The sequence below is a fragment of the Plectropomus leopardus genome, chromosome 14 (genome assembly GCF_026936395.1).
Source record: "Plectropomus leopardus strain MGB_pleo_1.0 chromosome 14, ASM2693639v1, whole genome shotgun sequence".
NCBI classification, from domain to species: Eukaryota; Metazoa; Chordata; class Actinopteri; order Perciformes; family Serranidae; genus Plectropomus; species Plectropomus leopardus.
Window position 1 is genome coordinate 32,656,773 of NC_142189.1, and position 24,332 is coordinate 32,681,104.

General features: G+C 39.2%; 1 long non-coding RNA gene across 1 annotated transcript; it reads left to right on the plus strand.

The window, feature by feature from the left end:
* The first annotated feature begins 12,527 nt into the window (after positions 1–12,527).
* Positions 12,528–18,696, plus strand: LOC148187564 (uncharacterized). Its single transcript, XR_015778666.1, has 3 exons — positions 12,528–12,666; positions 18,089–18,177; positions 18,361–18,696. It is a non-coding gene; the product is annotated as an uncharacterized LOC148187564 (long non-coding RNA).
* Positions 18,697–24,332: the final 5,636 nt, after the last annotated feature.

A 24,332-nucleotide genomic window follows, 5' to 3' on the forward strand; every position in this document is an offset into this window, starting at 1 on the left:
TTTTTCGCTAAAGGCCTCCATGATGGGGGTGAACGGCGAGTTAAAAATGATGTCTACTACATTTAGCATACGGGACGCTATGGTTCAGTCTACCATCAACTCCCAGTATGGCCAATTGCAGTCGGCACACAGCCATGCAATCAGGTCCAAATTTCAAGCTCGGTTTAGTTCAGCGTCCTGCGTGGTTTCTCTGAGCACGCAATACCAGGGTGTTATGACAGTACACTCGTGGTTATCGGGTCATGAGATGTAACTGAGATGGACCGGGGTGTCCGTGTGTGAGATCACTGCACAGCTGCAGAAGTGATGTGCTCCCGCAGCTCTACATCTGATTGGAAATGGTCAAACTCAACAACGAAACTCAGCCTGCCTTAAAACCTCAGTGTCTCCTCCAACTGCTGGCTAACATGCTTTAAAAAAATGTAAGTTCTCTGCAGTGTGTTCAGGTCAAAGTAAGCACCACTTGCTTGTATCTTGTCTCTTTATTTCCATTTCCAAAAATGAATGCTACAAAACAGAAGGAGCATAAAGCATGGCCATTAACTCTGGATCATACAGTAAAAACAAGTTTTGTGTCATGTCCCAAGACAATGTTTTCTTCTGAGGAACTTGTATGGTCATCAATTAGCTCTTCATAACATGGATTGACATCAGTTTTATTGCGATGCGTTCACATGCCTCTCACGTGCAATTAAATCTATGGAACCTGAGAGTTTGATTTCATTTGAAAACATTGGAGAAAGTCAATGAGCCACTTAACAAGAAATGTGCAGATAGGTGGAAAAAAAAGTGTAAAAGGTAATAAAAATGTGACTTGAAAATATGCTGTATGATGATTATTGGATATTATATAAAAACGAAAAAAAATTTTTTTTTACACTTTCTTCAGGTCGTTTTCCTCTTTGTTTTTACCTTTTATTGCTTATTTTCAGGTAATTGTTTAGTAATTTCTTGCAAATTTTTGAGCTGTTTTTTGTAAAGCTGCTTATTGTCATCAAAGTCGAGCTCATTTTTTGGTATATTTTAGGTAAACACAAATATCTTAAGTTAGTTTTTGCTTAACTGAAAAAAGTTGGACTTATGCTGTCAAATTGAAACCCACACATCACAAAAATGTTTGGAATTTGTGTTTTGGGTTTTATTTTGTTGTTGTATAACCCCATCAAACTGAGGTCAAAATGTTTTCCATAAATATAAAAAAAAATATCTTTTTACTAGCCAACTTTCTGTCTGCAGGATGCTAGCAATATGCAGACATTTCATGGAAGCACAACTGAGCACACATCAAAACAGCAGTAATGCTTCTACATCTCTGTTCACACTGGATAAAAATCCCACTAACATTTGCTAAAACCTGCCTTTTATATTTAATGGGGAAAGTTACAATCGGCATTCTCTCCTGGGACAAGTGACAGGTTTTATTAGCAGTAAATCAGCACAGAGGCTCCATGTGACGATCGGGAGCAAGTGAGTAAAAGGGTGTGCAGTGTTTAAAAAGGGAGTCAGGGGGTGCGGTGGCGCTCCTTGCCATCCGTTAGTTGAGCTCATTCTTGGTAGTGACGGCCAATCACCTTGCCTTCTGCTACCAAGAATTCTACCAAGATTTAGCCAATCAGCGCTGGTATGCTTGTATCGCTGTCAAGAATTGACTGCAGCCATTCACCTTCCTGTCTGCTCACCAAGAATCCTGCCAAGAATTGGCAGGATTCCTTTTAACCAAGAATTACTTTTAACCAACATTTGGGAAGTAAGTCAACCTTTTACAGCCTTGCTGTTGTCATTACCAAATAGCAAGTGTTTTTATGTATGTATATTTGTTTTTTTGATTGAATGAATAAATGAATCAATGACCCGTAGCTCAGTGATGTTGATGACTTGCTTGCTAATGTTATCTCTCCCGTTAACTTACTGTAGCTCTATGCAGCAGCTTTCAGCAGCTTTAAGACTTCTTACTAAAGTCAGATCAGCGAGCAACGTCAGAAAATGAACATTCATTCATAAAGAGGTGTAGGCTACAGAAACGTGTAGTAAAAGTTACCGTCCTGTCTCGTTTCTGTACGGGCAATTTCATTTGATGTATATTCATTGAAAATGTATGAATAAATAGCATAGTGAACGGACTTGTAGGGCAGCTCGCGGCCCTTTGCTGAATGTCATCCCCTCTCTCTCTCTCTCCCTCTTTTACGCTAATGATCTTCTGTCCTATCTAATAAAGGCAAAATGCCAAAAAATAATTTAAAAAAAAAGGAGTCAACAGGTGAACTCAATCATGATAATCAGCAGTGAACAAAGAGTAAAATGAGCCGATCTATGCTGAAGAAAGAGGTGAGAAGGCAGTGATAAGTGAGGAAAACAAATCTTAAAATAAAGACAAAAATAATAATCTTAACCCTCTGACACCTGGATTGACATCAGTTTTCTCATGCTGCATTCACATGACTTTTTACAAGCATTTAAGCCTTTGGAAGGTAAGCAAATAGGTTTGATTTCTTTCAAAAAAACACGAGGGGAAAAAACAAGTTGATCAGCAAGTTGTCATGAAATGCCTCGCAAATTGCAAAAGAATGTGTAAAAGGTGACATGAAAATGAACTGAAATTAAGCTAAATGGAGAGACAGAAACATTAGAAAATGATATCTAATTATTATAGTTATATATTTCAAATTTGGTTACCATTTAAATATATACATTTACTATTATTATTACGCAAGTGAAGTTTAGTTGTTTTTTTTGGCTTAATATTTGTAGATATTTTAGTTGTTATGCACAGGTGTGCACTGTATGTTTCCCTCATATGTTATTTGCTGTTCAGTTTTGTTGTTTTATGCATTTAGCTCTGTAGAACTCTTTTATGTCTTCAAGTTACAAACTATTGCTTTGTATTCCAAGCTTTAAGATAAAGCCCACATTTTTAAAGCTTGTGCATCCTCATGTCAAACTATCCAGCACATTTCGAAGTTCTCAAATACTGCCACATTTTGGGGGATTTCAGTATAGCCAGAAGCAACCTTTGCTCTGCCGGTAATGACACCAAAGGCAATCTTTTGCAGCTGTATGCTAACCATCTGTGCCTTTGTAGGGTAATCCCACCATGTGCTTTTGTTGACATCCCATCCCGACATAGCGTGGTATGTACCTTATCATTAAACATGTCCTTGTATTGTGTCTCACTACCTTCAAAACATTCTGACAGTATGGCATCATACAATATGTATTTATAAACTTTATGCAGTGGCCATAGGTTTGAATCTGACCTAATTTAAAAAAAAAAGAAAAAAGAAAAAAGAAAAGTTAAACAAAGGGATAAGAAATAAAAATTGGCAAACAAGATTTGGGGAAAACTGCCTCAGAAACTATTATAATTCTGTAACATAATTTTAAATATGTAATTATGATCATTATACATATAGCTTTCCCCCAGCTTTTAAAAAAATATTTTTTTAAATTTACTAATTTCTTGCACATTTCTTACCATACTTGTAAAAAGCGTCACTCCAGGTTTCAAAGGGTTAAAGGGTAAAAACAGGCAAGAACCAAAAATTCAATACAACTGCCCACTGTATTATATAAATGACAGGGAGTATGGGGAGCACCTCATAGGATGACAATCAGTTTTTAAATTCTGAAATATCTACATGCAGTGATCACATTTCCTCCCTCTTAAAATGGAAGATCTCATTTAAAAAACATTTCTTACAAACTCTGCCGCGGGGAAAAATAACAGCAAATGGAGTAACTCTGACCACGTGTAATGAATATGAAACAAATTAAGCATTATGGCAGTAGGTATGCCCCTCTAATTCTCTATCTCCAATGCATCTCCTCTATCAGTCCAATCTAATCCAGCCGCGGCCGAGGCCAAGAGCAACATTCACTAAAACGAGAGGCGCATGTTTGTGCTGATGGCGTATTCATAAGGCACGCTGGACAAATGAATAGATTTTTTTATTCATTACTGACATGCTGTTATCAAATTCTTATGTTAGCTACGTGAAGCTGACATGATGCGAAAGCTAAAATGCATTTGTGGAATTACAGCGGACGGGCCGAGCCATTACTCTAGATAACAGATAGCCTGTGCCTGATATGCACCTCCAACTTTCATTTCTCGCTCTGAGACTTGAGATTTCCCCAGCCTCATGTAGGGATAAGAAACTTTTATATTGCTTGTTTTGACATATGAGTGTGTTCAAATTGCCTGCCGATGCAAAGCCATTTGCCTTGTCAGAGGGTTTGTAGCTGCACGGAAATGTATTTACTGTCGTGGATCTGGTGTGACTTTTCATCTCTGAGGGATATCATGGAGATGGAGAGCAGAGCTATTCCTGGTGTAGTCTTTTACCTTAGCTTACATTGTTTGTGTGAGAGAGTGTGTGTATAGTAGAGGAAACTGTCTGGAATTTTAATGTAAAATATGTAAAAAGAAGAAAAAGAATTACTTTTTTTAAATGGAAATTTCAACTGTATCTCATGCTTTACTTCAGTCAATGGAGTTTGCTCAGTGTGTGTTAGTCATGTTAGTCATGATGGTCACCAGGACAGTTAAGCAATATGGCAATGAAAACTACGATGGTTGAACATGTGGTTGAAAGTTCTGGTAAAGAGTTGTTTTTACTTATTTATTTTTAATGAAACAGCTATTTCCAAGGTTAAAAACGAACTTTCAAGCTCCACCTCAGAAACTAAACTACAGTAGGAGAAACTGGGTGTGGTTGTAACAACCGAATGGTTGCAATAGCACCACTTTCTCCAAAATAGAATAACCTAAAAGTCATATTATGCATTTATTGTTCAGCCAATTCTTTCCCGATCTTACATGTGAAATGTCATAACTATGACAAGAAGTGTGCAGATTATACAACCAAAACACTGACTTTTTAGATTCACGATTTTTTGGGATCAAGTCTATATTTTAATTTGTACTGAAACTGTTAAAGTTAAAATGATAATGGATTAGATTAAAGAGTAGTTACCTGTTTAAAGTGAGAGGCATTTCATGTTTTTCATTTCAAACCACTGTGCTGCTATAGCTAGCTAAACAAACACTGGCAGGGGTTGTATTGTAGTTGTATTTTAGACTCACTCTATGTGAGACAGGAAGCATTTGGCAGATTAGCAAGATAGACTGTGAAAGGAATTGGCTACGAGTGTGTGTTTGAGGTTTTTTTTGCATATGTGAGTGTTTTTGTCTTTGGATAATTTTTAATTCCTCACTCTTGTTGTTACAACCCTATTTGTGGTGCAGGTTGAGACAAAAAGTGTTACAATCATACCCGGTCTCCCCTGCATCAAAAAGAACAATAAAAGAAATAAAAATCAGCCACTGATATCCTGTAAGAACATCTTTAAGCCTTTTGTACATTGGAGGGTAGCTCCAAAACAGTGTTAAAATGCCAAACTTTAAAGCAGAAATAAACATGTTTACAGCCTGGTACAAAAAATGGTTTAGGACTTTGTAGCTATTTTCAACATTCATGACAACTGTACAGGGGGTGACTTTTTTATAACTCACCTGTTTACATTTTATTAAGGCCTAAGCCAATTTTAGGGCAGGGCCACTTGAGTGACAGACTGTTTGCAAAGCGATGATACAGTCTGTGAGTCAGATCCACCCCTCACTACTCCACAGTTGATCCTTCTCGTCCAAATATGATCACCTCTGGCTCCAAAAAACCCAAGATGACAACAAGGTGAAAATGCTGAATTCAAGGTTTCCAAATGGAAACCATTGCGATCATTGTGGCTGCATCCATTATTTATAGTTCTACAGTAATTTATACATGCTTTTGACTAGAGGCACTGAAGTCACAAAAATTACTTTTTTATCTTGCACACACAATTGTATCTGGTGCCCATAAATTATCTTTAGCTGGAAAATTAGATTAAAATTTAAAAAATAATATTTTTGGCACTTCAGGGACTCCATACTCTCCAAATGTATTCAACCATATAGTTAAGGAAGCCATTTAAGGTGTACTTTAAGGTGTAATACAAGGAAACTTCACTGATGATGTGTTTTTCATGATGATGATTTCTCATTTGTATCCGGAGCAAAAACAATCGGTGAAAATTGAGAATTCTATTAACATTCCATTATATTAAATGAAGAGTGAGGAACAAAAAAAACTTGAAGTCTATGAATGTTAATGCTTGTATTGATTATGTATTAGCTCTCCTCGCCCTCCCTCCTTCTCATCAGAGCCAGTCATCTCACGCTCTATAATTATTTTCACATGGACTGTGAAAAGGCAGGCTTGATCAGCCGCCCTCGTCTGTCACCTGACGCAAGACAAATGAGGGAGCAGTTCGTATGCATGTACATTTCTGCAGCGGCTATACAAAGCCCATACATTAAGCCAGCTAGGTTCACTGCGAAGGCTAGACGGCTTTATTCTCCTGCGGGGGAGTAATGATGAATTTAGTGGAACATTCTGAGTTACAGTTCAGTTAATGTGAAAGCTGGACAGGACATGATAAAAAGCCATACGTTTTTATTTAGAGGGAAATTAAACGGACTGTCTCTGACACTGTTCATGATATCACAGTGAGATGTAGATATTGGCATCACTTTTAGACCCATTAGCTCAGAAATGAATTAGATTATGTACAGATACAAAGAGGTCAGGAAACATACAAATTAAGACACACATGTACATGATAGCTCAAATAAAGACGGACAGAAGATGAGATCTTTAATAAGATATAGATAACAGAGACAGTGCAAGACCATAAATAGTAGATGTACAGATGATCTTGTATATCTAACATTCTCTAAATTCACTTCAATGATGAGCATTAATTGGAAAAAATGATAAACAATAAAAAACAATAATGCTGCAGCAGCAGATGTAATGTTCAGTGGTATTTTTGGACCGTAGCTCTGCTTTTGGAAATATTGGGGCCATATATTTAAATGGCAGATATACATTCCACTTTATATTCATTTGGCCTTTCACAAGCATTTAAACCTTTGAACCCTTAGCAAATTGGTGCAGTTTGATTTTAAAAAATCATGGGGAAAAAATGCAATGAGCAATGTGATGTGAAATGTTCCACAAATCGCAAGAACTAGTATATTTAGAAAAAAAAAAATTTATAAAGCTAGGGAAAAATGTTCAGTGAAAAAGAAAAAAAGCTAGAGAAAAAACACACACATAAATACACACGATAAAAAAAAAGATATGTCAAATCATGTGATACTGTCTCTCAATTAACAATAAACAACAATTATTGTTATCAACTATTGTAAGTAGGATGGGAATACATATGCTTAATTTTTCATTTAAAAACAAATGTTTGTCTGGTCTCAGGTCTGTTTCCCAATATGCATGTTGTCCACACAGTAAAAGCACAGGTGATATCAATAACATTTAAATTTCCCAGTAAACCCTGTCAGTGTGACAGAGAGCCTGCATGCACAGCACCAGGACACTGTTAACTGAAGCAGCTAAATGGAATTCAGCCAGTATTCATGTCATGTTTTACACCTGTGCTAACTCTGCCGTCACACGTCAACATGTCTGCTGTGAAAAAGCCGACTGCTGACAGAGTATTTCTCACTTCACTTTGTGCCGTGATAAATGTGTCAACAGTGCGGGACAGAGAGGGCGCCCCTCTGTGTTTGTCTGTGGTAACTGCAGCAGTTAAAAGGAGAAAACTAAAGCCAGGGTGAATCTTTTTAATTTTAGAAACAAACAGTGAAACTTTTTAAGTGAAACAAACAAAAACACAAACAACACAAAAACACCGGGAAAAAAAGATAATATTAGGGGAATATAAACAGGGGAAAATCAGAAATAAAATTTTAAAAAATATATTTTATCTCGGTTTGCTTACTGAGGACACAAAGGTCCTCGATATTGTGTCTGAAAATTTCATATTTTAATGACCTCAAAAGAAGTTCTGTATTCTGTAATTACACACGATTTTAATATGGTGTTTTTTTTAAAGAGTAATTCAGGCTACTCTTTAAATTTACTTTATTTTGTTATTTTGTACAAATATTCTATTGAATAAAAGATAAATTCAGTATTTCTCAATCATATCATAGTGGAAGCCCTTGAAATACAATTTATGGAGGTAAATTATATTAAGAATTTATGGTTAAATCAAATGTCCGTTAACAGCATAGCAGTAGATTTGGGGGGTTACAGGTCACACATCCCCCACAACATTAACATCATATGCATTTGCCTACTACCCCTATAATAAAAACATGAGAGTAGCAGAAGACTTTTATTTTGACAAAATGAAACACATTTACAATATAAATTTATATAGGAAAGGAACAAATTGATGCATAAAAGTACCAGAATGCAGGATAATTGATATTTAATGTTTTCTTGCACCCAAACCCACTATTTGGTGATTGTCTCAGCTCCCACAATGTGGGGTTGCACTGGGGGGCTTTGTTAATGTTTTTGAAAAAAAATAAGCCAGTTTGCTCATGTTTCAAAGGGTTAAAGTCTGGGTACTGAAATAGAATATATATTATAATGTATGCATGAGTGATTCTGTCTTCTTTTGGAGTTAATGTCTGTATTTCTTTCCTTTTTTTGAGATGTTTCACATTTTGTGTCACCATTCTCCCATCCCGTGTCACTGTGATGCTAAACCATCAGTGGTACCATCTAACATCGGCTGTACGTCTGATTAACATCCACAGAAGGAGAACCAACCCTGACATTAAGTGTTCTATGTTGTGTTTTAGAGAAATACATTAGTTCTTAAAATAAAGCAAATCGAAAACAGCAACATTTAAGAAAGTCATATAAGCCCCAATAGTCCACAACCACATACACACCCCTTCCCTCCCTTCTGGATCATTCCGATCATTCCTGCAGGCTGGCTCTGAATCCACACCAAGCACACAAGACATCTAGATCTGTGAGGTTTAGTAACATGGCGGCGCTGGTCGGACCACCCGTAAGGATCAGATAAGTGTATGTGGCAAATCTGGCCCGGATCAGCATGGCACTTGGAATTACATTGATGGAGCCCCCCCTCCAATGCCCTACAACCACACTGTTCCCTTGTAATAGATTTCAGCGGGTTTTTTGCTCTCCTCTGCGCTTGTTTATTATTGTTCCAAATGACAAAGTGCAGAGTTTAGGGTGGAGGAGTTGGGCTGATGGTGGTGGTGGTGTGGGAGTGTGCGCCTGTTCTTGGTTTTCTATACTTATGAGAACCAAATGTCACGTCAGGGATCAGGAGGAGAGGAAAATCATCCAAGGTGAGGAGATGAGGCCTTCACAAGTACAGTGATACAAATGTGTGTGCGTGTGCGTGTACGTGTGCGTGCGCCACAGAAAACCAATCATCTTCAAACTGGAATCCGCCAACTGTCAGTCGACACTTAGAGGGCTGAGTTTTAGCCCCACAGCTCAGGAGGTTTATGGGGTTTTAAAAGCCACATATCCTGAAGGTGCTATCTGTCCGCTCATCTACCTGTCCTCAGTCTGACGGGCAATTTGCTACAGACGACAGCTGACCCCCCCAGCTCTATGTATGTGTGTACACACACGCCTGAGTGATGTGAGTGGGTAAAAAAGGGGTCAGCAGTCACTCTCCTTGTCTATGGCTTCGTGCCCCCTTAGACCAGCTAACAGGAGCTACACAACAACCAGGTACTGTTGGGTACTCCTCTGTAGAGGTGTTATATTCTACATGAATCCTTGACTTATATATAAGTATAATGTAGTATAATGTAGCAAATTGCGATATTTAAGTGATATTTTGGAAATGCTGATAGTCAAGTCAATTTTATTTATAGAGCCCATTATCACAAAACATGGTTCGCCTCAGAGGGCTTTACAGTGTACGACATCCCTCTGCCCTTAGACCCTCACACCACCCAAGGAAAAACTCCAGGAAAAGAACCTCTGTAATGGAAAAAACAAACAAACAAAAAAAAAAAACAAAGGAAGAAACGTCAGGAAGAGCGGTAGAGGATGATGAGGGATCCCTCATCCAGGAGGCACAGACGTGCAATAGATGTTGTAAATAACAAATGAAATACAATTGTGGCAAAAAGGAAAGCGAAAGAGAGAGGGGAAGAGAGGCACGGTAATAATGGAAACAGATGCATGTCATATTACAATAACGATAGGTGTGAAATTATTAAATGCACTCTATGATGATATTGTAGGTGTTGATAAGAGTCTCATGCATATATTTATAGGGAGGTGTCCAAAGGCATGATCGTGGCATCAGCGCAACCAGGAATAAGACCACGATCAAGGCGAGCGGGGGGCACAGTACCAGTACAGCCACAACATGAGTACAACCAAAGGAGGGGTCACAGCATCAGCACAGCTATCACTACAATAAGGCACAGCCAGGGTTATGGCCAGAATCCAAAAAAACTAGGAAACAAGGGAGCAGGAATGCTCCAGAGAGGCAACAGGATTAGTGTGGTGCAGTTCAACAGACCCAGGCTCCGTAATCGCGAGCCCCAGGTGGTGGCAGTCCTACATGGCTATCATAGATGCAAGGCTAAGCTAAACTACTGAGGCTAAGCTAACAAACGGCTATCACAGATACAAGGCTAAGCAAAGCAGCAAGTGTTATGAGGTAAACAGACATGCGCGATTTTCAGGTGGCGGGAGTAAGAGAAGGAAAAGGAGTTTAGCGTATCATAGAAAGTTCCCGGGCAGATTAAACCTATGTCAGCCTAACTAGGGGCTGGTAACCTGAGCCAGCCCTAGTTATAAACTTTATCAAAGGTCTTAAATCTACCCTTAAAAGTGAAAATGGTGTCTGCCTCCCTAACCGAAACTGGAAGATGGTTCCATAGGAGAGGAGCATGGTAACTGAAGGCTCTGGTTCCTAACCTACTTTTGGAAACTTTGGGAACCACAAGTAACCCTGCATTTTCAGAGCGCAGTGATCTTGAGGGCTGGTAAGGAACTATGAGCTGCGACAGATAGGATGGAGCCTGACCATTTAGAGCTTTGTAAGTAAGGAGGAGGATTTTAACTTCAGTCCTGGATTTCACAGGGAGCCAGTGCAAAGAAGCTAAAACAGGAGAAATATGGTCCCTTTTTCTTGGTTCCCATTAGAACACGTGCAGCAGCGTTCTGCACCAGTTGGAGAGACCTAAGACATTTCATGGGGCAACCGAATACTAGGGAGTTACAGTAATCCAGCCTAGAGGTGACAAATGCATGTACTAATTTTTCAGCATCTGTTTGGGACTGGATATGTCTAATTTCTGCGATGTTACGCAAGGGAAAGAAAGCAGTCCTTGAAGTTTGTTTTATATGGGAGGCAAATTATAAATCTTGGTCAAATAAAATTTTGATGTTCCTTTTGTCTGAATTTTGACATCAAGAAATAACGGCTCATCCAGGCTTTTACGTCCGTAAGACATGTCTGAAGTCTAGATGGCTGATCAGTTTCATTTGGTTTCATAGATAGATTTATTTGTGTATCGTCAGCAAAACATTGGAAATTTATAGTGTTTTCTAATAATGTTGCTTGGAGGAAGCATATATAAAGTAAAAAGGATTGGTCCAAGCACAGAACCTTGTGGCACTCCGAAGCAGACCTTAGTATGCGCGGAGGATTGATCATTGATGTAGACAAATTGGGAACGATCTGTTCTGGTCTGTCCAGTAAGATTTTAATGGTCAATGGTGTCAGATGCGGTACTGAGATCTAAAAGGATTAAAACAGAGACCAGACCTGGATCAGAAGCAATCAATAAGTTGTTATCAATTTTTGCTAGTGCTGTTTCTGTACTATGATAAACTCTGAAGCCTGACAGAAAATCCTTGAATAAAATATCATCTTAGAGAAAGTCACAGAGATGATGAGCAACCACTCTCTCAAGGATTTTAGAAATAAAGGGGATGCAGCATCCACTGCTGAATCAGATAGACATCTAGAATAGTAAGTCTTGCTGAGAGGCTTGTAGTAGAGTAGTAAAAAATTGAAAGTTATTAAATAATGGTCTAACAGAGCAGGATTCTCGGGGAAGACTAATAAATCTTTAAATATCGATGCCGTATGCAAGGACAAGATCTAGGATGTGACTGTATTGGTGGGTGGGTTCATGTACAGACTGACTGAATTGAATCCAAAAGCGTGGAGAAAACAGAACTAAGGCTATCTCTCTTAACATCCATGTGAATGTTAAAATCCCCTATGATAATTACTTTGTCTGATTTAAGCACTAAACTTGATATAAGCTCAAAGAATTCAGATAGAAATTCAGAGTATGGGTCGGGGCGCGGTACACTATAACAAATAGAATTGGCTGTAGAGTTTTCCAGGATGGGTGAGAAAGACTAAGGAAAAGGCTTTCAAATGAACTAAAGTTTACGTGCTGTTGTGTTTTACATTGCTATTTTCTCTGACATGCTTCAACTGTGTGTGTGCATGTATGTGTGCTTGTCTTTGTTCCACAGTGCAGCTCACTAGTGATCAGGGCCTGATCACTCTGATTGTGAGCAGCTGTGGGCTGTGGGCAGAGTCTATATTAATGGCTGCATGCCCTGGTCAGATCTCTTTCTGAATCTCTGCAACCAAGACACCTTTTTGTTGTGTTGAGTAAATAAATGTTTTTTCCTTTTGCAACTAGCCCGGTGTGTGTGTCCCTGTATGTTGTGGCTTCTGAGCCAGTCGTAACATAATGGGGGCTTGTCCGGGATCTTTGTTGCTTTGGTGAGTGCATGTGTTTGTGCCCCTGGGCTGTCATTTTTGTTTTGTTGGTTTACTGGTGGGTTTGTGCTTGTATCGCCACATGAGGTAGGTCCTGTTTTTTGGGCTTGCCTGGTTCAGTGTGCTTGCAGGTGTTGGAATGTCCTTCACCACTTTTTTGTTTTTGTGCGGTGAACCCTGAGGTGGCCACTGGTGTGCCCAGGGGAGCTGACGAAGACTAGGTGAGGTTTACTTAGGTTTCTGCAGTTTTAGGTAGGGAGGGTACTGGGTGAGTTCTAGGTTAGGTTATTATGACCTGTCATTGTTAACCTAGTGATAGCATGTGGTGGCACTGGCTGTCTTCACGCATTGCATGAAGTGTGGGTTGTGGGAGTTGGGGCAATTTTCCTTTTTTTTTGCTAGGCTGTGGTTGTGTTAGTGCTCATGCATTTGTTTCATCTGTGTGAGCTTTGTGCTTGTGTGGTCATGTGCTTTTTGCTGGGACTGCATTTGCATGTGCTGCTTTCTTCCTTTGGTAGTAGTTAGTACACGCTTCTCTGAGCTTCTAGCACAGTCAAACACCCATAATGTAAATGTTAAAAAAATGGTGTCTGTCCCCCGACCACTTCATTTGTTTAAATCTAAAATTCATAAAAAGGAAGTTGTACACAAAAATCTCATAAAAATTAATACATCTCCTGTCAAACAGCATCATAACAGAAGAGTTAAATGCGGACTCTTGTTAGATCCCTATCAACTGAACCTCTTTTAGTCTGATTTAATATTGGATAATCATATTGATTTATTATGCCTCACTGAGACCTGGCTTTGTCCTGATGAGTACGTTAGCCTGTATGAATCCACTCCTCCTGTTCATATAAATCGTCACATTGGGTGCGACACTGTCCAAGGAGGGGGAGTCGCTGCTATTTTCCTTAGTCTTTCTCACCCATCCTGGAAAACTCAACAGCCCATTCTGTTTGATGTAGTGTACTGCACCCCCGGCCCATACTCTGACTTTCTATCTGAATTTTCTGAGCTTATATCAAGTTTAGTGCTTAAATCAGACTAATTATCGCATATTATAGTGATAGCCTTAGTTCTGCTTTCTCCACGCTTCTGGATTCAATTGGCTTCAGTCAGTGTGTACATAAACCCACCCACCGCTACAACTACACCCTAGATCTAGTCCTTGCATACGGCGTCCATATTGAAGATTTATTAGTCTTCCCTGAGAATCCCGCACTGTCAGACCATTATTTAATAACTTTCAATTTTTTATTACTCAACTACAAGCCTCTCAGTAAGAGTTACTATTCTAGATGTCTATCTGATTCAGCAGTGGCTAAAATTAAGAAACTGATTCCTTCTGCTTTGACATCATTACCATGTCTTACAGCGACTGAGAATACTCAGTCACTGTATAAGTCATTCTCAAATTGATTGTCTCATTGATAATGCTACTGGCTCACTGCGATCAGCTTACGACTCTGCTGCACCTTTCAAGAAGAAAATAATGATACAAAGAAAATTAGCCCCATGTTTTAACCCCCAGATCCGCAAATTTATACAAACATTGCAAAAATTTGAAAGAAATTGGCGTTCAACCAACCTCGGAGAGTCCCGTTTAGTCTGGCTGGACAGTCTTAAAATGTATAAGAAGGCCCTCCGCCATGCTAGAGCAAACTATTACTCATCATTAATTGAGGAAAATAAAAACAACCCCAGGCTGACTCAAAGCTCCACAGAGCCTTATATTCCTTTGGCCCTAAGCAGTGATGACTTTTTTGAGTTTCTTCAATGTTAAAATTTAACTATTCGAGATAGAATCCATCCCCTCTTGCCCTTAACTGACCTGACCCTGGACTCAGGAAGCTTGGATATGGCAGCAAGACCTGGAATTGATTTGGACCACTTTTCCCCCATTGACCTTCGCTGACTCTCTACTCTGATTTCTGCATCTAAGCTATCAACATGCCTGCTAGACCCCATCCCAACTAGGCTACTTAAGGAAGCTTTACCCTTATTAGACAATTCTTTATTAGATATAATCAACGCATCTTTATTAACAGGCTATGTACCACAGTCATTTAAAGTAGCTGTCATTAAACCTCTAATAAAGAAGCCCACTCTTGATCCTGAGATTTAGCCAACTATAGACTCTCCTATAACTATAATCTCCCCTTTATTTCTAAAATCCTTGAGAGAGTGGTTGCTCATCAATTCTGTGACTTTCTCCAATATAAGTTTATTCGAGGACTTTCAGTCAGGCTTTAGACTTCATCATAGTACAGAGACAGCACTAGTAAAAATTAATAACGACTTATTGATTGCTTCTGATTCAGGTCTGGTCTCTGTTTTAATCCTTTTAGATCTCAGTGCCGCTTTTGACACCATTGACCATCAAATCTTGCTGCACAGACTGGAACAGTTAATTGGCCTTAAAGGAACAGCACTAACCTGGTTTAAAGCTTACTTATCAGATCGTTGCCAATTTGTTCACATCAATGATCAATCCTCCGCGCATACTATGGTCTGCTTCAGAGTGCCACAAGGTTCTGTGCTTGGACCAATCCTTTTTACTTTATATATGCTTCCTCCAAGCAACATTATTAGAAAACACTATAAATTTTCATTGTTATGCTGACGATACCCAAATATATATGTATCTATGAAACAAGATGAAACTGATCAGCTATGTAAACTTCAAACATGTCTTAAGGACGTAAAAGCCTGGATGATCCCTAATTTCTTGTTGTTGAATTCAGACAAAACTGAAGTTATTGTACTTGGCCCCAAACACCTCAGAAACTCCCTTTCTAACAATGTAATTTCTCTAGATGGCATTACCTTGGCCGCTAGCACATCTGTGAGGAACCTCAGAGTTTTATTTGGTCAAGATTTATCTTTTGCCTCCTATATAAAACAAACTTCAAGGACTGGTTTCTTTCACTTGCGTAACATTGCAAAAATTAGACACATCCTATCCCAGACACATGCTGAAAAATTAGTACATGCATTTGTCACCTCTAGGCTGGATTACTGTAATTCCCTATAATTCGGCTGCCCCAACAAATCACTTAGGTCTCTCCAACTGGTGCAGAACGCTGCTTCATGGGTTCTGACGGGAACCAAGAAAAGGGATCATATTTCTCCTGTTTTAGCTTTGTTGTACTGGCTCCCCGTAAAATCCAGGATTGAATTTAAAATCCTCCTCCTTACAAAGCTCTAAATGGTAAGGCTCCATCCTATCTGTCACAGCTCATAGTTCCTTACCAGCCCTCAAGATCATTGCACTCTGAAAATGCAGGATTATTGTGGTTCCCAAAGTTTCCAAATGTAGGATAGGAACCAGAGCCTTCAGCTACCATGCTCCTCTCTTATAGAATCTTCCAGTTTTGGTTGGGGAGGCAGACACCATTTTCACTTTTAAGGGTAGACTTAAGACCTTCCTCTTTGATAAAGTTTATAACTAGGGCTGGCTTAGGTTGCCTGGACCAGCCCATAGTTAGGCTGACATAGGTTTAACCTGCCGGTAGGTAGGTGTTGTGTTAGTCCCCACTGCTCTCTGACCTTTATATTTAAGCCCTAATAGCTGATTAGTGAGCCTAGTTTCGTTAGTGTGTATATTCCTGAAGCACAAGTTTCTTGTGCTCAGTTGAAATCCCCGTCCATGTGACGGGGAGGAAGAGGAGGTGGCAGAGCTTTCGGCCCGATCCGGGGTGGTTTTGAGTCAGTTCAGACCTGCCACTCTGGCTTTGCTTCCTCTCTCTTTCTTTCTTTTCTATTACTGCTCGCTGGCGTTCATATTTAAGTCGTAACTGCTAATCAGTGACCCTAGGATCCTCATTGAGTGCTTATCCTTTTTGCTGTTCACCACCTTGGGTCAGTTGAACTGCACTACGCTAATCTCGTTGCCTGTCCAGAGCATTCCTGCTCCCTTGTTTCCGAGCTTTCCCGGATCCTGGCCACAAACCTGGCTGTGCCTGATCAGGCACCAAGGTACTAATTTTATGTCTAAAGTGTTTGCCCCGGTGTTGAATGTGCTATCTGTTAAACACCAGACCTCCATTGCCTACCATCCAGAAAGCCAGGGGGCACTAGAGCGCTTCTACCAAACACTTAAGACTATGTTGTGTACTTTTTGTCTTAAAACTGACAAGGAATTGGATGAGGGAATACCCCTCCTGCTTTTTGCCATCAGAGAAACTGTTCTAGAGTCATTGGGTTTCAGTCCTGCAGAGCTGGTGATTGGTCACACGGTTTGAGGCCCTTTGAAATTGTTGCATGAGCAAATGGTTGGAGCCTCTCCTCCTGTCCAGAATGCGTTGGACTATGTCAGCTCCTTTAGAGAATGTCTTCATCGTGCCTGTGAGATGGCAAACGAGGCACTGACGATCTCCCAATGTAAAATGAAAGCTCCCTTTGATAAACATGCTGTCCAGAGAGGTTTTCAACCTGGGGACTCTGTGTTGGTTTTTCTTCCTGTGCCTGGGTCAGTGCTGCAAGCTAGGTTTGCAGGCCCCTATGTGGTTGAGCGAAAACTGAATGATAACGATTATGTCATTTGCACTCCTGATAGGAGACGTAAAACATGTGTGTCATGTGAATATGCTGAAGCCTTATGTTGCCAGGTCTGGTGACTCGGTAAACCACCTCTGTTAAAGTCTTGCCTGTTGCACTGGCCTCGGTGTTGCCTCCCTACTCTCCTCAGAAGGATGAATTGGTGATTCAGGATGCTCCAGTTCTGTGTGCACGATTGCAGAATTCCGAAGTGCTGAGTGATCTTGAGACTTATGTCTCATCTGTCAGGGTCCCGTAAAAGTGATGTTATGGGGTTGATATTAAATCATTGTGCACTTTTTTTCCGATGTCCCTACTACAACCACAGTATTGCAACACAACATTGATGTTGGTGGTTGTCATCCTATCAAGCAGCATGCTTACCGCGTGAATCCAACAAAAAGAGCACAAATGCAGAAAGAGGTTGAGTATTTGCAAAGGCATGGTCTTGCTGTCCCTTGTTCCAGCTCCTGAAGCTCACCATGTTTGTTAGTCCCTAAGTCTGATGGAACACCGCACTTTTGTACTGATTTAGGAAAGTGAACGGCTTGACCAAACCAGACTCCTTCTTCTTCCTCGTGTGGAAGATTGCTTAGATAGAGGTGGGGCTGCTCGCTATGTCACAAAATTGGACTTACTCAAGGGTTACTAGCAAGTGCCCTTGATGGCCCGAGCATCTGAGATCTCTGCCTTTGTAACTCCTGACAGTTTCATGCAGTACACAGTCATGGCATTTGGGATGTGTAATGCGCCAGCCACCTTTCAATGCCTGATGCGGAAGGTGCTGTCTGGAGTGAAGAACTGTGAAGTATATCTTGATGATGTTGCGGTCTATTGCACTGATTGGAAATGTCATGTGGAAACCCTGTCCTCTGTGTTCCAGTGTTTGCAGAATGTGAGATCGCCAAGGCTACCATCACCTACGTCAGCAAAGAGGTTGGTCAGGGTCAAGTGCGGCCTGTAGACGCCAAGGTAACAGGCATTGCTGGGTTCCCTGTTCCCACAACTAGGAGAGAGCTTAGTTGATTTCTCGGCCTAGCTGGCTACTACCCAGGGTTTTGCCGTAACTTTGCATCTGTTGTGTCTCCTTTGACTGACCTCCTCAGTCCCACTAAGAGCTTGGTCTAGGATAAGCAATGTGATAATGCTTTTCAGGCTGTGAAAAGTCTTCCTAGTAGCTCTCCAGTGCTGTTGGCTCCCAACTTTGCTGCGCCATTCAAGCTGGAGGTTGACGCGAGTGGTACTGGAGCTGGTGCTGTACTGCTGCAGGAGGATTCTTTTGGCATTGACCACCCGGTCTGCTACTTCTCTAAGAAGTTCTCTGCAACACAGTAAGTACAGCACCATTGAGAAGGAAACCCTTGCCATGCTGTGGGCCCTCCAACATTTTGAGCTTTATGTCAGCACGACTCCACAGCCAGTGGTGGTCTTCACCGACCACAACCCTCTGTTCCTGAATCGCATGTACAGTAGCAGGCCCAAAACTTTAATATTGACATCCATCACAAAAAGGGACATGACAATGTTGTGGCCGATGCCCTTTCTTGTGTGCCTTAGGATGACATCAAAACAGCTGTCATCTTAAAGGGGGGGGGCATTGCTTGCATTGCTATTTTCTCTTACATTCTTTGACTGTGTTTGTATATGTGTGCTTGTCTTTGTTTCACAGTGCAGCTCACTGGTGATCAGGACCTGATTACTCTGATTGAGAGCAGTTGTGGGCTGAAGACAAAATCTATATTCATGGCTGCATGCCCTGCTCAGATCTCTCTCTGACTCCCTGCAACCAGGACCTGTTTTTGTTGTGTTGAGTGTCATTTTTTTGTGAATAAATGTTTTTCTTTTTGCAACCAGCCCGGTGTGTGTGTCCTTGTATGTTGCGGCATTTCAGCCAGTTGTAACATGAACTATAGTTTAGCTTAGCTTTAGGGTGAATTGCTAAGCTTGAATCAAAAATAGCATTGACTCCCCCTCATTGGCCAGTGTCCTGGGCAACATGACTATTTATATGACGAGGAGGAGTGGATTCATTCAGGCTAACGTACTCATCAGGACAAAGCCAGGTCTCAGTGAGGCATAATAAATCAATATGGTTATCCAATATTAAATCAGTGACTAAAAGAGCTTCGGTTGATAGGGATCTAATGAGTCCGCATTTAATCATCCTGTTATGATGCTCTTTGACAGGAGATGTATTCATTTTTATGAGATTTTCTTGTACAACTCCCCTTTTATTTTAGATTTAAACAAATGAAGTGGTTGGGGTACAGACACCATTTTTATAACATTTACATTATGGGTGTGTCTGTGCTAGAAGTTCAGAGAAGCGTGTAAGACTGACTCTGCACCCTGGTCCCCACTCTGGGATGTCACGGCTTTGGGGATCTAATAAACTCGGCCAGATTCCTAGATAGGAGAGCAGCTCCATCCAAAATGGATGTCATGCCTCCAGATAAGACCAGGTTCATTCCAAAAAGAATGCCATTTATTAATGAAGCCCACATCATTTGCTGGGCACCACCTCGACAACAGCCGAAGTAAGGAGCAAGTTAGAAGATTAGCTGGGAATAGCTTGTAGGAACAGCACAGAGACGCTACCAGAGGCACAGACAAAGATGCACTGGAAGTGAGGTATCATGCTTACCCGCAGTACGTCAGCACCTCCAAGAACAACCCAAAAACACAATTGCAAGATGACTGCGTTTCCATTGCAGGCACCACACTAGCCGTCATTATTTCCAATCCAAGGCCACGTAGGTGTGTTATCGAGCCATAATGGAAAGGTAAGCCCCTTATACGTGGGAGCAGCCACATATGAGGGATTTCTGGGAGCTGATAGTCCACGATTTCACAGAGGAATTGTGGTTTCAAAACTTCCGGATGATCCCCTCAACTTTTGAAGAGTTATGACATGAAAGAACACCCCTTGTAGCTCCTGCTGCATGATGAGGGAGCCAGTTCCTATTGACACTCTTTGTACAACATGTGACCTATAGAGCGTTTCCATTGCAGTTTTGTGAAATATGGCTTTTTTTAATCACCTGTAATATCACCTCATGCGAGCATAAAAACTTTTTTTTTTAAATTGATGTTTACATTAGGCAAATAACCCTCCAATTTGCGCAGTTTGAGGGCTAATGGAAACCCATCTATTACGTCAAAAAAGAATTCCACCAGCTTTACACATAGTCAGTTTACTAATCATGAGCAGAACTATTCAGCCAGCCTAATATCTACTGTGGTTCTTGAGGAGCTTCATTAAGTCTGATTAAATAACCCTGATGATGTTATCAGAGTTATCTCCATATGGGCTACAAATGAGAGTCTTTGTTACAAACTAGAGGGTGGAGTTTCAAAGATATTGTTTATCAGACAGGGAGGGGCCAAAAAAAAAAAGAAAAACGCTAATAAGTTGCATTATGGAAATAGAGGTTTTATTTGATGTTGTTGTTTTTTAAGTTTGGCCAGTACTTGGGGCAGATTTTCAGGACTTCTTGGTTTCTGCTGATCACTTTTCCTTTAATATGTGACTTTGAGTCTCCAAAGTTTGAGTGCAATATTAAATAAAAGCCTGAAGGCCCCTTTAAGTAGTTAAATTAGCCCCACTTTGAGGCCAACCAGCTGTAACAGTAAAAATGCTGCATACATGAGTGCATAATCAGTAAAACAATCCAGCAATCCAATATATATTGTAACATTCTTGAAAAAGTCATTGTTAATGAGTAATTTTATTTATTTATTTATTATCAGGCACATGATGATACAATACTTCTATACTTTTACTTACTTCAGCACACTTTTGAATATAAATAAAAATAAAAGTTTGAATATGGGCCTGGAATATATATTTTAGGATCTCAAAATGTCTCTGCACACTGAGACCAATAACACTTGACTCAACACGTAAACATGTAAAGATTATCTTTACAGAAAAAGACACTTAGTGTCTGGATATAGGACCTCCACTGGGTTCGGTCTTAGTAGGAAATAAACAAAAACCTTGAAGTGCAGTTTGGCTGCTCTGTGTTCTATTTGCTAAGCCTCTGTGACTTTATTCTTGCAGTGCATTATGGTTTGAGGTTGCGGCTTTCACCAGTAGCTTGTGATCATCTTCAGCACTCTTTAAAGTTAGAACAAGTATATTTTATTCTTCTCAATTACAAAATGTTTGTAGCATAATGGTAAACTGGATGTAAGACATGAAGTCCATGGGTAAATCTTTTCTCAGGATTTGTTTTATGTTTTCTTACCTATTCCTCAAATATGACTCCAGTGTTGGCAAGTCCAGGGGTAAAGGCCATGGGTCTGATCTCCTCACTAATCTGCTATATCATATTTATTTTATTGTTCATATTTTAAATGCATGCACTATTATTACAATTAATGTAATTATTGTTATAATAATATTAGAAATTACTAACAGTACTGTTATAAAGCTGTTGTTAATTTTGATTTTGAATTTTCATATCGGGATGGTCGATATATCAAAATTATATTGATATCATCATAAAAGTAAGGATATTGTCTTAGATTTTGGATATCGTTGTTTAAAAAAATGCGTTGTCTTTTCCTGGTTTTAAAGGCTTCATTAAAGTGAAGTGATGTAATCTCCTGAATTTAGCAGACTGTTGTATTATTTGCCTTCACCAAGAGTCAGCACCAAGAGTCAACCCTACAATATCATTGCAATATTGACATTGAAGTATTTGGTCAAACATATCCTGACATTTGACTTTCACCATATTGCCAAGCCCTAATTTCATAATCGTTATTTCATAATCTGCATGTATTTTTTATTTATTTTTTATTTTTTTTTAATTTTTGGTCTCACCTAATATTTAACATGATACCGATTATTTATTTATTTATTTATTTATTTATTTATTTATTTATTTATTTATTTATTTATTTATTTATTTATTTACTTGTTATTTATGTTATTTTTTTTGTTGAAAACAGCTGCTGCAGACATTAGGTTGGTATTAAACCAAAACAGTACATGTTGTCTTTATTTACACAAAAACAATGAGCTAAAAGCTGAAAGAAACAAGATTAAAGCTTTGTAAAGCAGAGGGCAAATGCAGAGTGATTATTGATTCTCTGTGGATTTGTCACTCCAACCGATTTATCCATAATCATTTGATCCACTGTTAATAAAACAATATTTGTTGGTGTAGCTTTAAACTTTCCTTATAACACTGTAAAATCTGAGAAGTCGATTTTACTTTTAAAAAAAGTAATGACATATAACTATTAGTCTTAGTTTGATTGTTAAGTTTACTTAAAATTTAGTTAAATTTACTCAATTTTGTGAACTTGTTGCAACTTTAGAAATGTAAAGTTAATCAGATCAATCTTTCTAAGTTTTAGCAACTTCAGTAAACAAAGTTTACTGTACTGTACATTCGTATTCTGCTAATTGCAGATTAGTCAGTCATTTTTGTATCTTCTTAAATATGTTGACAAAACCAAACTTGCAGATCTACAAACTTCATCACCGGCAAAACCTTTTTTTTTCATGAACAAGTTAAATCAGACTAACTTGTTTTACTATGGCTGCTAACACTTAGAAAGATCAAGGTCAGTTGATTTGACATATTTAAGTTGCAAAAACTTTACAAAATTATGTGAATAAATCTAAATTCCAATCCTTTGAAACCTGAGCAAATTGATTTGATTTATTTTTAAAAAACATGGGCAGAGGCCAACAATTAACTTAACAAGTCAAGCCCCAAAATGAGCAAAAAATTACTTTAAAAAGTTATTTGCAAAAAAGTTTCAAAGAAAATACGTGGAAAAATGCAAAATGCATGCAAAAAAAAAACTAAGAAAACAAAAACAAACAAGAAGAAAAATAAAAATAGAAAAATATATTTAGTTAATACATTTTGTTATTTCTGCAATTCATTTTGAGATATTAAATTATTATAATTGTAAATACAGCTTTTTAGACATTTCCCCGATTGATAATTTTCTAATAATCCTTCTGTCTTTTTTAAAACTATTTTTTATGCTTTTTTTGTTTTTGTCAAATTTTACTAATTTATTGCAATTTGCTGGACATTTCAAATGAATTTGCTCAGGTTTCAAAGGGTCAAATAGCTTGTGAAAGGCGTCTGAATGCAGCACAAGAAAACTGATGTCGATTTAGCCCCCCCACACACACACACAAACACACACGCATACACAGCTGGCTTTAGCACTTTAAGACGTTTACTCTACAGCCGCCTCTATTGTCAGATTAATTACGGGGCTACTTATTAGTCCATTCTAATTGAGATGGGATTAGGCAACTCCACGGCCTCCAATTGGCTTGTCTCAGTGTTTTTCAATGGACTCCACTGAGGAGGCTGCCGTTTGCATTTGTATTGACACTCCACTTTCTCAGTGCAGCCCTGTATGCGACAATAGCTCATCCTGACTGGATACACAAACTGAGACTTAAAGGATGATGCAGTCAGTGAAATAGCAGTTTTTTATTTATTGATCAAACATGGAAAATATGTTTTTTCAAAAAGTTGTATTTTTCTGCAATTGCTAGTCACAGTAAAAGGAAAATATATCTGGTTCATGGAATATGTCTTATTCATCCCAAACATTGTATGAACTCGAGCATAATTAAATAACTGTGAGTCTGAGGGGGAATCAAAGCGCAACTTGATATACAGACTTCAGCAACAATTGAATTTTCAAAAAATCATCGGTCACCACCAGAAAGTGGCCTGAGTCTCTTTAGGAGCATGAGGAAACTTTATCCCAGCGCTCCCCCTCCCTCACCTGGGCAGGATGCTTGGATTTCACCGCTGATTTAATAGAAATGAAACAGGATGGATTTGAGGATATTTCATTAATCTTTCTTCTCTTTCATTGCAGAGGAAATTAAGGCGAATAGAGTTCAAAACAGATTTTTTTCCCTCTTTTCCCTCCCTGCTTGGGCTAAATTCTGCCAAGGACTATTCTCTCTCTCTCTTTGTGGAAAGTTAATACCCAATTAACTGGCCAAATTCCTGGCTGATCCCTCTGACTGAGTGGATGTGTATTCTGCTGCAAGTGTAAAGATAAGCAGAAGGGTTAAACTACCAGAGACTTTCTAAAGTCCTTCCCATTAAAATACTGAAAACAAGCCA